General features: G+C 37.8%; 1 protein-coding gene across 2 annotated transcripts in view; it reads left to right on the top strand.

Annotated features, from left to right (window-relative positions):
- Positions 1–13,352, top strand: part of CDH12 (cadherin 12) — a 692,773-nt gene that overhangs the window by 347,784 nt on the left and 331,637 nt on the right. The window lies entirely within an intron of this gene.

Genomic DNA, 13,352 nt, shown 5'->3' with positions numbered 1-13,352 from the left:
AAAAAAAAAAAAAAAAAAAAAAAAAAAAAAAGCCCTATCACAAACTTATGATGCTCTGAGACAATATCTCACAAAGTGAGTTTCTTGACTTAATAATGTCTCCCACTTATTGCTTATTTTTCCTTTTTCAGTAGTCCCAGGTTCTTACATTTATTTTAATTCCATTCATCAGTTTGGGTATCTGGCTGCATATATTTGAAATGCCAAACTACCATTTAAAGGCTGTATGACCTTAGGCAAGTCATTTAACCTCTCTGTGTCTTGGTTTCCACATGAGTAAAATGGTGTATATAGATTCATTCAGCAGGGATAAATACTAAATGGATTAATTCACATAATGCACTGAAATGCAATAAGTGCTTAATATACATTAAATATTTATGCAAGGTGTTAAAATCTCATTTTCTTACTGAAGAAGTCTGTTTATCTCTAAGCTTAAACCAGGACCACCCTGCACAGTTGTGTAGTATGTGTACTGCACAATGGCATCTTATGGACAGAGACTTCAAGGGTAAAATTTCATCTCTTCTCCCATCACTGAGACACATGCTCCTCAGTTTAGCCAACTCACAGCAGGTTTGTTTTTCAGATTTTTCTATCTAGAGGGGGCAACTATGTTTCTAAGCGAGTAACTGGCAAAGATACACCTTACTGGAAAAGCTAACTAAGCACAGCTCTCTCTGCCCTAACACTTATGCCTGATAAATTTTTAGCTATTTTATTGAATTTGTATAGAAGTAAAGATTTCCTACTGAAACTCAAGTGAGAAAGTTTTCTAGGGGTCCACAAGGCAGAAGAAACAATAGGACTAAGTTGGGGGAAGCACTGCTTATTCTGAATTAGCTGAGTGATTTTATAATATATATTTTTTCAAATTCTTACTACAGATGGATTGAAATTGAGTCTAGAAAAACATAGAAAGCAAGGCAAGTAAAATGGATACAGGGAAGCGTTATGATGGAGACACTTGCTGGCCTTTAAAAGGGAGACAACCAGTAAAGCATTATAGTTTGGAGCGGCATACTATATAATTGAGCATGCAGCTTGAAATCAGACATTGTTGTGGGTTGAATTTTGCCCCCCCAAATATATGGTCATATCCTAATCCCTGGAACCAGGGAAGATAACCTTATTTGGAAATAAACTATTTACAGATATAATCAAGTTAAGATGAAATCATACTGGATTAGGGTGGGCCCCAAATCTGATGATTAGTGACTTTAAAAGAGGAAAGAAAGAGGGGTTTAGATCCAGAGACACATAGAAGGCATAATAGGAGGAAGGTCATTTGATGATATAGTTAGATATTGGAGTGATCTAGCTGTAAACCAAGGCAACCACCAGAAGCCAGGCGAAAGGCATGGAGCAGATTTCCCTAAGAGCCTCAAGAAGGAACTGACTTTACTGACACTTTGATTGTAGTCTTCTGGTCTCCTAAACTGTGAGAAAATACATGTCTGTTATTTGGAGCTGCCAAATTTGTGGTAATTTGTTAGATCAGGCCTCGGAAACTAACACAGACATCCTCAAAAGCATTTCTATCTATATTGTATGATACTGGTCAAGTTCCCTTTCAAAGTCTTAGTATTATGGTGGTAGCCATTTTTCAATTTATAAATGCATCAAATCAATACACTTTACACCATAAACTTATACAATGCTACATGTCAGTTGTAACTCAATAAAGCAGGAAAAGACTAAAATAAATAAAAATGAACTCAAATCCATGATAATTTCAGTGAAAGAATATGGACAGTGGCCATGCATGAACCACAGCCCAGAGGAGCATGAGTATTGAGACAATGTATGTGAGGAACTTAGAATAATGTCAAGTGCTTAATAAATGGTAGCTGTTAGTTATAGAAGCAGCAATAGTGAGGGATGACACTCAAAGGTTTAGGCAGTTGACATGAATAAGCATCATTCTTTCAATCACAGGACAAGTCTTCAAGTATGTGATAGATTTGTATGTGGTGACGAAGAAGTAGACACTGTTTAGGAACAAAATCCCAATGGAGCAGATGTACCAGTTAGGAAATCAGAGAGCAGAGAAAAATGTCATGGTTTGTGTACTTAAGGGTAGACATTAAGGGTGTGAGACAGTCAGGATGGAAAACCAGACATCATGAATCTGGTTATCCTGATTATACCATGGGTTATCCTGACTACTGCCAGATAGGTGCTATGCAAGATACTCTAAAAAGAATAGAGACTTGTTATTAATACCCGATGCCTGTTCCTAGCAATTACTAGTCTCTTTTTACTTGATAGGGCAAACCCTGGTGATTCCAGTTCCTTTTTGTTCTTCATAGGGCAAATGTGACTTCTGCCAATGCCACTTCATCAATAACTTACCTTGAATTTTAATGTTGAGTGGGGGGCAGGGAAAGAGAAAACAAACTTCACCAAAAGAGACCCAGAAAGTATTGTAAACTGAGTGAAAAGTTGGAGACAGATACCTAGCCTGCTCCCTAAGAAAATGACTATTGTTCATCAAATGGCATTGGTTCACTAAGAAAATGGCCCTGGAATTTAATTTGGCTGAAAGATCTTTTATGGAAGCAAAATAAGATAGAGAATGGGAATAACAAACACGTATGGGAATAGGATGTTACTTAATTTTTACAGTAGATGAATTTCTGAGAAGCTAAGACTGGATGCACAAAGTTAAGTTTCTGTAAGAACACATTTAAAGAAATAATATCATAAAGATGTATCTATATATGCATTTATTATATATATCCATTCGCAGTAAACATCATTCTGGACCTCCCTGAAGGTTATGGGTAAGATAGCCCTGTTTTATATGGTCTTGGCTTGTTTATGTGGATGTGTAAATAGAAAATTCACAGCTTCCCAGGAGGCTTTTGCTTTCCAGTGAAACAAGGTAAAGATGAAATAACTGTTCAAGAAAGAAACCACCTCAGCACTGCTTTGTTGTAAGAGCAAAACCACCTATCTACCAGATTTGAATATATAATTATTTTTCTTTGTCTAGTATTAGGAAATATTAAAAGTAAGCATTAAGTTGGGGGCACTCTCCATGTTTTCAATTTTACTTGAATAAAGACATATCTCCCTCTCACCTACAGATGACCTACTTCCTGGTTACTAATATACTCTCCTCGCTTAATTTGGAAGCTAACAGTCTATGATTATTAGAAAATAGTATAAAATAATGGAATGGGGGCCATAAAACACAAAGTTATAAACATATTTTTTGTTTCCAAATTATTGTGTCTATATTTTCTTTCTAAAATTATATTAATACAGAATATTTATTCATTTTGTGTTAAACATTTTTGAGTCCTTGATTCCATTTGTTGCTAAACTGTATGAAAATTTGAAAATATAATCCTGATGGATAAAAGGGAAAATATTAAAATACCTATAGCAAGAAATTTTCCATGGCTCTCTCTAGCAGATTAATATTTTTTAATTGAAGTGTGGTTGATTCACAATACTGTGTTAGGTTCAGGTCTTCACCTTAGTGACTCAGTATTTTTCAAGATTATATTCCATTATAGGCTATTACAAGGTAATGGGTATAATTCCCTGTGCTATAAGAATATCCTTGTTGCTTATATATTTTATATATAACAGTTTGTATCTGTTAATCCCTAAGTCCCAAATTGTCCTCCTCCACTCTCTCCTTTGGTAATCACGTTTGTTTTCTATATCTGTGAGTCTGTTTCTGTTTTGTATACACATTCATTTGTACTTTTTTTAAGATTCCACATATAAGTGATATCATATAGTATTTGTCTTTCTTGTCTGACTTATGTCTCTAAGCATAATATTCTCTAGGTCCATCCACATTGCTGCAAATGAAAGTAATTCATTCTATCTTATGGCTGAATAATATTTCATTATGTAGATAAATATATAGTCTTAAGAAGATGTGGTATATTACATATATACATAATCTTCTGTTAATGGGTGCTTGGGTTGCTTCCATGTCTTGGCTATTGTAAATAGTGCTGCTGTGAAAATTGGAGTGGGTGCATGTATCTTTTCAAATTAATGTTTTCACTCTTTCTAGATAGATACCCATATGGTAGTTCTATATTCAGTTTAATAAGGAATCTCCGTACTGTTTTCCATAGTGTCTGCACCAATTTACATTCCCATCAACAGTGTGAGAGTTCCCCTTTCTCCACGTCCTCTCCAACATTTGTTTTCTGCAGACTTTTTGATGATAGCCGTTCTGATCGGTGTGAGATACCTCACTGTGGTTTCTATTTGCAATTCTCTAATAATTAGCATCTCTTCATGTGTTTATTGGCCATCTGTATGTCTTCTTTGGAAAAATGTCTATTCAAGTGTTTTGTCCATTTTTTATGTGTGTTGTTTGTTTTTTTTTATAATTGAGTTGTATGAGCTGTTAGTGTATTTTGGATATTAAACCTTTGACAGTTGCATCATTTGAGAATATTTTCTCCCATTCCATAGGTTGTCTTTTGGTTCTGTGGATGGTTTCCTTTGCTGTGCAAAAGCTTTTAAGTTTAATTAGGTCCCATTTGTTTATTTTTGCTTTTATTTATTTTGCCTTTGGAGAATGACCCAAGAAAAAAATATTGCTATGATTTATGTCAAACAGTGTCTCACTCTTCCACGAGTTTTGTGGTTTCATGTCTTACATTTAGGCCTTTAAACTATTTTGAGTTTATTTTTGTATATGGTGTGAGGGAATGTTTTAACATCATTGTTTTACATGTGACTGTCCAGTTTTCCCAGCACCACTTGTCGATGAGACTGTCTTTTCTGCATTCTATATTCTTGCCTACTTTGACGTAGATTAATAGGCCAAAAATATGTGGGTTTATTTCTGGGCTCTCTATTCTTTTCCATTGGTCTTTGTGTCTGTTTTTGTGCCAATACCATGCTGTTTTGATTACTGTAGCTTTGCAGTACAGTCTGAAGACTGGGAGGGTTATACCTCCAGCTTTGTTCTTTTTTCTCATGATTGCTTTGGCAATTCAGGATCTTTTGTGGTTCCATATAAATTTTAGGATTATTTGATCTAGTTCTGTGAAAAATGTTCTGGATATTTTGAGAGGGATTGTGTTAAGTCTGCAGATTACTTTGCGTAGTACAGTCATTTTAATAATATTAATTCTTCTAATCCTAGAGCATGGTATATCTTTCCATTTCTTTGAATCATCTTCAGTTTCCTTCATCAATGTTTTATAATTTTCAGAGTTTAAGTCCTTCACCTCTTTGGTTAACTTTACTCTTGGGTATTTTTTTTTTAATTTTTATTTATTTATTTGGGGCTGTGTTGGGTCTGCGTTGCTGTGTGCGGACTTTCTCTAGTTGTGGTGAGCAGGGGCTACTCTTCTTGCGGTGCATGGCTTCTCATTGTGGTGACTTTTCTTGTTGGGGAGCACAGGCTCTAGGCACATGGGCTTCAGTAGTTGTGGCATGCAGGCTTAGTAGTTGTGGCGCACAGGCTTAGTTGCTCCACAGCATGTGGGATCTTCCCGGACCAGGGCTCTCACCCATGTCCCCTGCATTGGCAGGTGGATTCTTAACCACTGCACCACCGGGGAAGTCCACTCTTGGGTATTTCTGATGTAATTTTAAAGGAAAAATTTTTTTTTTACTTTCTCTTTCTGTTATTTCAATATTAGTGTATAGAAACACAGGTAAATTTCCATATATTAATCTTGCATTTTAATGGTGATGTTATAGGCACTTTCACTTGAGTACTTAATACAAGGTACTTCATATGTATTTAATTTATATTATTGCAAGATTAAACACTTAAATATGCCATCAACAGGAGAATTTGTGTCATAATGCCCTCTAAAAGTAGTTAAATGGTGTTATGGGTCATCACATTTTTATTAACACATGTTGATCAGAATTCTAATGTTAAAAATATATTGCTTGTTTTGTGGGTCATTATGATTAAGTGTTTGCAGTTATTAGAATCATATTTGGGTAAGGTGTATTTGTATAACCCAGGTACATGTTCTTGCTAGAAAAAAATGTTTAAATGGTAAGAATTGTATGATGGAAAGAGGTGGGCAATTTCTGTATATCTATTGCAAGTCCCTGAAATGAAATATATTCAGATTGAATTTCTGAACTACGTGGTGCTCCAGAACTTTCCATACTCTCAATTTCAACTCTTAGCTCTTCTCTTTCTTTACTTATCTGTGAGTATGGTAATTCATTCCTTAATCAATGCATTGCTTCATCTGTCAAAAAATGTTTATTTTATGCCTGCTATGTCCCTACTGTGTGACTGCCTTGAAACTGTTGATTCAACAAAGTGCTTTCTGCTATAGCTCACCAGACTTTAGAAATTAAGTACTTGACTGTACATTCTCATGTTTATTTTGCCATTATCTGTCATTACCCTTCCATTCTCCCTCTGTCTCTATCCCTATTCCTAGGTCATGGGTTAAGAAATGGACAGATAAGTGTATTTATTCTTAGGAAGAGTTAGAGAATAGGGATTCATAAAAACACATCAAGGGCAAAAGCATCACAAAGGGAATAACTAGAGTTTTACTTGTTTGGAGACAATTTGAATTTGTTGAGTACCTATCAGCATCAAGGTGGCAGGCTAATTCAACCAGCACTCACAATATTTCAGTAAATAGTTAAGAACCTCCTTCATGAATGCTGAAAATCCAGTGTAAAGAATAGAGACCTCATAAAAAGTTGACATGATATGATCCTAGAACCCCTAATAGCTAATTGTATGGCTTTGGATAAAATTTAATAATTTAATTTTATATCTTAATGTACATACGCACATATGTGCACAATTATTTTTACACAGTTGTATATATATGATTTTAGTATATGATTTTATTGCAAATGGCAGTAGCCCTTTTCTCACAAAAGGCAACTCTCTTGACATGGGGTTGAAGAAAACTATATTCAAGTCACCACATTTCCAGAATCCCTCACTTCTTTGGATAAGTAATTAAACTACTCAGAGTTTTAGTGTCTTCCTCTATAAAATAATGAAGGATTTTTGTGCTTCAGTTCCGCTCCGGGATTCTATTTACCTTTTAATAGTATAAACTTAGTCTCTCTACCTAGAAATTCAGTAAAATTTTACCAGATTGCCATAATCTGATTTGATTCTAAAGAATACATAGTTTATTTAACCAAGTAGTTAAAAAATTACATAAAATATAAATTTCATGGAACTCAAATAACAATGATTTCAATTGACACTCAATGCATACATAAGAAAATATGGAGGGCTTCCCTGGTGGCGCAGTGGTTGAGAGTCCCCCTGCCGATGCAGGGGACACGGGTTGGTGCCCCGGTCCGGGAAGATCCCACATGCCGCGGAGCGGCTAGGCCCGTGAACCATGGCCGCTGAGCCTGCGCATCCGGAGCCCGTGCTCCACAACGGGAGAGGCCACAGCAGTGAGAGGCCCGCGTAACACAAAAAAGGAAAAAAAAAGTCACTGGCTACGATGGGAAGAAATTATGTTAGGGAGCCAGGGCAGAACACAATATAAGAGGTTACTGTAATAAATCACGTGAAAGGAGATGGTGGCTTCCCCTAACATAAAATATGAGATGGAATCAGAAGTGGTCACACATGTTTATAAGGAAAAGTCAACAGTTTGCTGATGGATTGATTGTTGAACTAGAAATTATGAGCAAGTTCAATGAATTTTAAAGAAGTATAGAAGAAACCTCAGCATTATTCAAAAGCTTTTAGGAATGACCTGGAATAAAGAAAGAAAATGGTGGCACAAGAGATAGTGGATAATTGAAGGAGAAAAAAAAAAAAAAAGTCATACTTCTCTATCATTTATGAAACATTGATACTATATGAAAATAGACTATGTAAGTTATTGGGATATTTCTTTTTCTCAGCTCAATTTGTAACTAATTTTTCCAGGAATCTAGAGAAAATACTAAATTACATGTTCAAAAAGTTTACTTAAGTTAATGTTGATAGGTTTCAATAATCGGATCAAATATTTCAGTAAATTTTCTCCAATACTTTTTAGTTTATATCACAAATTAGTCATTAATTCTTTCATGTATTCACATATTCTTCAAATTGAGTGATGAGCTGAGAAGCAATCCTATGTTACTCCCTAAAAGTTCTAGGTACTTTCTGGGAGATCAAAATAATAAGATGGAAAACATTTTCAGAAAGGAATTTAAAATCTTGTGACGTGGCTATATCAGAAAATTGCATGTCCCTGAAGTCAGATAAATTTAATTCAATTTAAATAACATTGCAAGGTATTTATCTATGTTTGCCATAAAATTTACCTGACCCCTGGTTATGAATGTATATATTTAACTATGTAAATTTAATTTTGGCTGATGTGAGTTGTTCCTGGAATACATATGCATAACTGATGTCAGACTGTCGATATCACTAAGCCTTTGACAGACTTCCACTTTTACCTTATAATAATGTTGGGAGTTTGGAGGACATTTTTATGTAATTCTTATTAACTAAACAGGTAGAGCATTACAATTAGTTAAAATTGGATGTAGGGCAGATACCTCTTTATAACAAAATACACTGCAATCTTCAATTCCAATCTTTCGTTTTACCTTTAGTACAAAAATCTAGTTGGATTTTTGTACTAGTACAAAAATCTAGTTACATATTATTTGGATAAGATTAATATTAACCCAAATCTACTTGTTTTCCAGAAATGAGTTGGACTGTAACCAGTACATATGATTTTCAAGATTTACTGTTTTTTAGATCTTAGAAATTAATTATATGTCTGAACCACTTATTGGATGGAGAAAAAAAGAAAATTTTATGGTTCTAGAGAAAATAATTTATTCCCTAAAATTGTGCCCTGACTAGAGTGGATAAAAGGACTAACCCTTCATAGATCACAATCATAGATTTATGCTTGAATAGAAGTGACCGAACATTCTAGTAAAAATATATAGATGTTAAAGTGTAGCCTAATGAACAATCAATAAGTCAATAAATATTCTGAGAACCTACAATGTACCAGTTGACTGTCCTCTCTTGGATGAAGGTCTTTCTTTGGTTCTTGTGACAGCTTTTTCTACTACTCAGCAATTCCTTCTCAGAGTCCCGTGCCAGTCCTCCTTCCTCTACTCAGCAGAGACTTTCTCTTCTCCTACTGTCTAGTGTAACCCTGTGTGATCTCATTTATCTCATGGCTTTAGTTATCATCTATACTTTGATGAGCCCCAAATGATATATCCTGCTCACGTTCAACTTGAGAATGCTTGCGCATTTCAAGGCACATCAAGTTCAGCATGTCCAAAATTCAAGTCTTATGCTTAACCCAGATTCACTTGTCCAGTGTTTTCTGCTTCAAATCATGGCACTGCCATCTTCTTGATTTCTCATTCCAAAAACCTGTGAGTAACATTTACGTGATAGATTCTGCAACCAAACCACTGGATTTTGAATACCACCTCTACTCATATGGCTGCATGACTTTGGGAAAGTTATTTAATATGTCTACCCTTCACTCATATATGATATTAGAGTAATAACAGTGCTACCTTAGTTGGTTATTGTGAGGATTAAATGAACTAATAAATATGAAACACTTAAAATGGTGACTGGTACCAACAGGTGCTATATGAGTGTTAGCTATTGCTTTTATTGTGATTTTTACCTTTATCTTCCTTGACCCAGACCTTTCACATTCAATCAATCACTAAGGTCTCCCATTTCTAACTCCAAAATATTTTTCAATTCTATTCTCTTTGTGTTCACCTTCTTGGCCACACCCACCATTATCTGTCTTCTAGTTGTAGAACTACTCATTTCACTGACCTGCTTAATACTGCTTAATGGCTTCCCAACGGTTTTAGGAAAAAGATCAGAATGTTTAACAATATAAAAACCTTGCTGACCAGCCTAGCCTTAGTGGTACCTCTTGTCCCTAATATGTATCCATCACCTCTTTCTCAGTAATCTCTTTACTCCACACACCTTCCATTTTCACCCTCTCTTCTCCTGATGCTGTCCCATTTACTCTTTAAGTCTCGACTTAAATTGACTTCTTCCAGGACACCTCCCTAAACACCCTCCTTTCTCAGAGGACTAACTTGCTCCATATACTCACATGGACACCATACACTTTCCCCTCATAGATGTTACTACCATTCTAATTAAGTAATTATCAAGGTAACTTTCTGTTCACATCTGTCTCAAAGGAAACATCAGTGAGAAATAGAGAATCATGCCATTAAAACATATCACTTTATCATTAACATCCAACACATGGCTTCACCATAGTAAATGTTCAATAAATATCCAATCAATTAAGGAATAAATGTCTGGCACTATGCCCTGCTCTCATGAGATTATAGTTTTGTAGGAGAGGAGAGAGTCAGCAAAAACAAGTATGAGGAGTGTTATGAAGGAGATATGTGTCATGCTGCTTACTAGGGGGACAGTCCCTGACTTCAGCTGGGTTGATAGAGAAGGGCTTCATTAAGGAAGCTTCGTGCTTCAGACGGAGATGAAAGATGACTAAGTGTTGTCTGGGTGAAAGCACTGGAGTGTGAGGGGGGCAGGTGGGGGCAGGACCCACAGACACTGAAGCAGAAGAAAGTATAGTATGTTTAGGATGGGGACACAGGTAGCCAGTCCAGGGGATGATGGAAGTTCACATGCAGGACATTTCCTTGGGGTCCAGTGTGTTCTAAGCCCAGAGGTTTTGCCAAAATGTTCTACTGTAAAGCAAAGCTTCTGAGACTTTCTGACTCCTCTGAGATGAAAGGGGAGAATTTAGTTTACATAATGCCATGTGGAGGACTCGGGATCTGATTCAATTTTAATAAAAATAATAATAGTAATAAAGAAATTTGTTGATTTTTGCTGTAAGTTATATTCAATAGAATAAAGTTCTTAGCTTATATATATATACACACACATGCACACAGAAATACACATAGACACACACATACACAAACGTAGATAGAGAAAGGTCTGAAAAAATACATACCAGGAGGACCTTCAAGATGGCAGAGGAGTAAGACGCGGAGTTCACCTTCCTCCCCACAAATACATCAGAAATACATCTACACGTGGAACAACTCCTACAGAACAGCTACTGAACGCTGGCAGAAGACCTCAGACCTCCCAAAAGGCAAGAAACTCCCCACGTACCTGGGTAGGGCAGAAGAAAAAAGAAAAAACAGAGACAAAAAATAGGAACGGACCTACACCTCTGGGAGGGAGCTGTGAAGGAGGAAAGGTCTCCACACACTAGTAAGCCCCTTCGCGGGCAGAGACTGCGGGAGGCGGAGCGGGGAGCTTCGGAGCCGCGGAGGACAGCGCAGCCACAGGGGTGCGGAGGGCAAAGCGGAGAGATTCCCGCAAGGAATCGGTGCCGACCGGCACTCACCAGCCCGAGAGGCTTGTGTGCTCACCCGCCAGGGCGGGTGGGGTCTGGGAGCTGAGGCTCTGGCTTCGGAGGTCAGAACCCAGGGAGAGGACTGGGGTTGGCTGTGTGAACACAGCCTGAAGGGGGCTGGTGTGCCACAGCTAGCTGGGAGGGAGTCCGGGAAAAAGTCTGGAACTGCCTAAGAGGCAAGAATCCATTGTTCTGGGGTGTGCAAGGAGAGGAGATTCAGAGCACTGCCTAAACCAGTTTCAGACATGGGTGTGAGTGCAGCTATCAGTGCGGACCCCAGAGACAGGCACGAAATGCTAAGGCTGCTGCTGCAGCCACCAAGAACCCTGTGTGCGAGCACAGGTCACTCTCCACACCTCCCCTCCCGGGAGCCTGTACAGCCCGCTACTACCAGGGTCCCGTGATCCAGGGACAGCTTCCCCGGGAGAACACACGGCGGCCTCAGCCTGGTGCAACGTCATGCTGGCTTCTGCCGCCGCAGGCTCGCCCTGCATCCATACCCCTCCCTCCCCCGCGGCCTGAGTCAGACAGAGCCCCCGAACCAGCTGCGCCTTTAACCTCGTCCTGTCTGGGTGGGGAACAGATGCCCTCAGATGACCTACATGTATAGATGGGGCCAAACCCAAAGAAGAACCCCAGGAGCTGTGCGAACAAAGAAGTGAAAGGGAAATCTCTCCCAGCAGCCTCAGGAAAAGCGGATTAAATCTCCACAATCAACTTGATGTACCTTGCATCTGTGGAATACCTGAATAGAGAACAAATCATCCCCAAACTGAGGCAGTGGACTTTGAGAGCAACTGTAGACTTGGGGTTTGCTTTCTGCATCTAATATGTTTCTAGTTTTGTGTTTATCTGAGTTTAGTGTTTAGAACTTATTATCATTGGTAGATTTGTTTTTTGATTTGGTTGGGCTCTTCCTTTATATATATATATATTTTTTTTTTTTTTCTTTTCTCTCTTTTGGTGAGCATGTATGTGTGTGCTTCTTTGTGTGATTTTGTCTGTAGAGGTTTTCTTTTACCATTTGTTCTATGGTTCTCTCTGTTCATTTGTTTTTTAGTATAGTGCTTTTTATCAGTGGTGGATTTGTTTATTGGTTTGGTTGCTCTTTTCTTTTTTCTTATTACTTTTTTATTTAGTTTATTTTAATGATATTTTTTAATTTTTTATTTTAATAACTATATTTTATTTATTCTTTTCCTTTCTTTCTTTCTTTCTTTCTTTCTTTCTTTCTTTCTTTCTTTCTTTCTTTCTTTCCTTTCTTTCTTTTCTTTTCTTTTCTTTTCTTCTCACTTTTCTTCTGAGTTCTATGGCTGATAGGGTCTTGGTGCTCTGGCCAGTTGTCAGGCCTGTGCCTCTGAGGTGGGAGATCCGAGTTCAGGACATTGGTCCACCAGAGACCGCCCAGCCCCTTGTAATATCAGTTGGCAAGAGCTCTCCCAGAGATCTCCGTCTCAATGCGAAGACCCAGTTCCACTAAACGGCCAGCAAACTTCAGTGCTGGACACGCCATGCCAAACAACTATCAAGACATGAGCACAACCCCATCCATTAGCAGAGAGGCTGCCTAAAGTCATAATAAGTTCACACACACCCCAAACACACCACTAGATGTGGTCCTGCCCACCAGAGAGACAAGATCCAGCCTCATCCACCAGAACACAGGCAACAGATCCCTCCACCAGGAAGCCTACACAACCCACTGAACCAACCTTAGCCACTGGAGGCAGACACCAAAATCAACAGGAACCACAGACCTGCAGCCTGTGAAAAAGAGACCCCAAACACAGTAAGATAAGCAAAATGAGAAGACAGAGAAACACACAGCAGATGAAGGAGCAAGGTAAAAACCCACCAGACCTAACAAATGAAGAGGAAATGGGGAGTCTACCTGAAAAAGAATTCAGAATAATGATAGTAAAGATGACCCAATCTTGGAAATAGAATGGAGAAAATACAAGAAACATTTAACAAGGACCTAGAAGA

The sequence above is a fragment of the Lipotes vexillifer genome, unplaced genomic scaffold (assembly GCF_000442215.2).
Source record: "Lipotes vexillifer unplaced genomic scaffold, Lipotes_vexillifer_v1.1 scaffold271, whole genome shotgun sequence".
NCBI classification, from domain to species: domain Eukaryota; kingdom Metazoa; phylum Chordata; class Mammalia; order Artiodactyla; family Lipotidae; genus Lipotes; species Lipotes vexillifer.
Note: the sequence above shows the minus strand (reverse complement) of the source record. Positions and strands in the feature narration are given on the sequence as shown.